The following is a 3,449-nucleotide window of genomic DNA, read 5'->3' on the forward strand; positions in this document are numbered from 1 at the left end:
CGCTACTCCCTATTCCCTGCTGCTGCCCAGGGCACAGAGCATCCCAGTTATGCCTCTACTTAAACAAGTCTGTCCAGAGTCTAATAAACATCCAAGAGAGCTGGAAAAAAATAACAGACACAACATCTAAGGTCCAGAGACACAAAGCCTCAAAGCACAAAGGTCTAACGTTGGACACAGGAAACCTGAGAGATATCCAGCAGAACTGTGACATTGGCTGATACAATACCCATCCTTCCTTAAAGAGATTGGGATTCTGATGTTTCTATGTACCAAAATTTTCTGAAGCACATACACCCAGCTTTATTAGCCTTTTTAGCCAACACTCTCAGAAAAAGAGCATTTTCGGTGAAACTGTGGGTGGTGCTTAACACAAAACCTGGTTTCATCTGTGAATTGTTATGAGCTATTTGCTAGAGATGGTAACTGAAATATGTGAGATATATGAAATGAACTAATGCTATTTATTAATTTCAGTCCCTGCAGTTCACCAGAAACTTCTGATGTCTTTTTTTTACTGCATAAGACACTAACTTAATCCCTGGTTAAAGGAATTAAAATACATAAAAGCATTGAACATGTATGAAAAAGACTATGGTTCCAGCTGAGAGCTCTCCACTTAGAGTAATCAGTAAGCACTTCAGTATCAGCAGAACAAATCACCCAGCCACCAGAGATCAGATTTAGGTGACAGGGAAAAAATGGAGAAATGAAAACAGCAAATTTCAGAAGCACTACTTTTGGAAGTGTGCACTGAGGATAAAGTGAAGCCCAGGGGGGCTCAGAGAAATACAGATAAATGAAACTGCCTTTCAACAATAAGCATAGCAGAAGTTAAAAAGATAAAAGCAGTGATAATGAAAGGAGGAATAGAAGAAATTTCAGAAGTAAAAAGACTAGAAAAATGCTATATAAGCAGTGGTGAAGAATGAAAAGTAGATTATAGAATATGAGAAGTTAAGACCTCCAACAATAAAATCATACCTGCTCCAGATTTGACAGAGGTCCTAATGGAAGGGAGGAGAGGCAAAGAATGCAGAATGTGAGGTGAAGGGAAAATGATAGTCATTACCATTACTAAGCTCTACATTAACATTTGTTGTGGATGCAACAAGAGTCCCCAGACTAGACCTTAAATTGGATGAATGTAAAAATTAAGAGCCAGACTGCCCAATGTACATGAAAACAAGGGCCAAAGAAGAACATGTTTAATTTAGTCTAATAAAACATCCAATGTTTGACTATTTTAAGTATAGCTTCAATTACAGCATTTAGTATTTTCTTAAACTATATTAACAATGGATGACAATTTGAGGAGAGAGAATAAAAGCTGCAACAAAATAATTCTATCATTTACAGCTTTGGAAGAAACAATGGAAAAAAAAGTGGTCATAGAAAAATGGGCACCAGTTTTGAATGAAAAGAGGCTTAATTAATACCTGCTGTTCAAAAGAGCCTGGATTTTTAACAAGTCATACATAACTAAACAATAGGTTGGTATTCCCAACATCGCATATTATACATATGTTGAAAAGGAGCTTCTCCTGCAATTGCTTTAATCTTCTTGATGCTTTTGTCAAGTGCAGTCAAAAAATGCAGATATTTTCAAGAAAGCTGAAATTTCTTTAATAGGGACAAGTGAAATGGTTCAAATAAAATAAAAACTCATCCCTTTACTCAAAACATTAAAAAATGGGTTCCTTTCTTTCTCTGAAATTTATCTTCTTTTTCATTTTATGGTCAGGTTCCTTGGTTCTGTCCAAAACCGAAAGCAGAAGTATAATCAAAACACTGAAAAAGTCTGAATTTACAGACTGTTGGGTTTGGTGAGAAGCAGGAAATACTGAACATCCTAGAAAAGAGCCAGTTCTCATGAGGTTTCCAGCCCAATTTTGCAGATTCAAGGGGTATGGGTAGTTACATAAGCAGCCAGACTTTACAAACCAAACAAACCAAAGTGCCAACATTTTTGAGCTTTTCCTCTGCAATTTCACTTCATTCCCTTTATCCCTCTCCCCTCTCTTCAAACCATCGTTTCAATATTGGAAGAAAAAAGAGCCATTCCTTTAATACAGAGCTTATGAAACAAGGACCTCAGTGGGACTCTGCGGCTGGATGTGGTTCAAATGATGTATTTGTAGGGCAGAACATCAAAGCAACCGCAGGCTGCTGCTAGTGCATACTGCAGGGAGAGCTGTTTTTATAACAGTGCTGTTTACAAGCAAACAGTAAAATAACAACATTAAAAATAACAATACTTTGGCCAAATGCTGACAAAACTAGGAAACTCATGAAGTAAAAGGATTTACATGAGCTGCAAAACCAATCATCATCATCATCGAGGGGGTACTGAGCCACTAAGTGCAGCCAATGCATAGCTTGGAAAAAAGGAGTAATATCCTCCTTGAACAGATGTATGCAGATGATATTTTTCCAGGAAAATACCAGCACATCTAAGTCCACTGGAGAATGACAGGAAGAACTCTCCCTGGTGTTCATGCTAGATTGAATGCCATGAGGAACAGCAGGCAAGGCAAGTTTTCTCCCTTCTTCCATGGGTGTGGAGGGCTCTGTCTCAGCATATCTATCACAATTGTACAAAGTAAGAGGAAGCTGGATTTACTGCGGTCACAAAGGAGGTCTGCATATCTCCACAGAGCCTAGCACTAAAGTAGAAAAGAGGTTTGATGCACAGATGGAGGATGTGTGGGATCAACCACTTTTCTGTGGCCTGGAGAATCGGGATTTTTCCTCTTTACTCCTGAGTACATCTTCTCAGTACCAAGCCAAGTCACTTGGCCTGGGCTCTGGAAAGTTTTACCTCCTAGCATGAGAAAGGAAATCAACGGCCTCTTGAGAAGGCATTTCTTTAGTGTATGCTTATAATGTATATAGAATCCTACAGACTCAGACGGTGTGTCTACACAAGACACTTTACTGCACACTAGACTAATCTAATGTGCAGTAAAGCATCAGGGTCTACACATGTGCAGGATTTACTGTGCAGTAAATTAGGCTAATATGCTATTTGCTAGTACCAACAGATACAGGTACTAGATTAACAGTGCATTAGTTACTCCACAGTAGTGCATGTTAAATGCTGACCAAGAACAATTTGCTCACAGTCAGCCCAGGCAGCAAGGGGGGCACAGGGCATGGGGGAAGGGGTGAAATGTCCATGGCTCTGGTACTGCTCAGCTCCTGGCTTCCTCCAGGAGCTGGGAAATGAGCAGTGCTAGGATAGGAGAGCTCTCTGTCCCCAGTCCTAGTGTTGCTCAGCTCCTGGTTCCCCCTGGCATGGGTGGGGATCAGGAGCAGAGAAGCACCAGGGCTGATGGGAGACATGGGGGAAAGCAGCACCAGGGACGAGACATGGGGGGAAACAGTGCTGGGCCTGGGGACAGACACAGGGGTGGGGGGGTGGGAAGCAGCAGCAGTGCCCAGCACTG

General features: G+C 40.9%; 1 protein-coding gene across 2 annotated transcripts in view; it reads right to left on the reverse strand.

Annotated features, from left to right (window-relative positions):
* THSD4 (thrombospondin type 1 domain containing 4) overlaps positions 1-3,449 on the reverse strand; it is an 853,555-nt gene that overhangs the window by 207,934 nt on the left and 642,172 nt on the right. The gene's annotated exons all lie outside the window — the stretch shown is intronic.

The sequence above is a fragment of the Gavialis gangeticus genome, unplaced genomic scaffold (genome assembly GCF_001723915.1).
Source record: "Gavialis gangeticus isolate Ggan-Ray unplaced genomic scaffold, GavGan_comp1, whole genome shotgun sequence".
NCBI lineage: Eukaryota > Metazoa > Chordata > Crocodylia > Gavialidae > Gavialis > Gavialis gangeticus.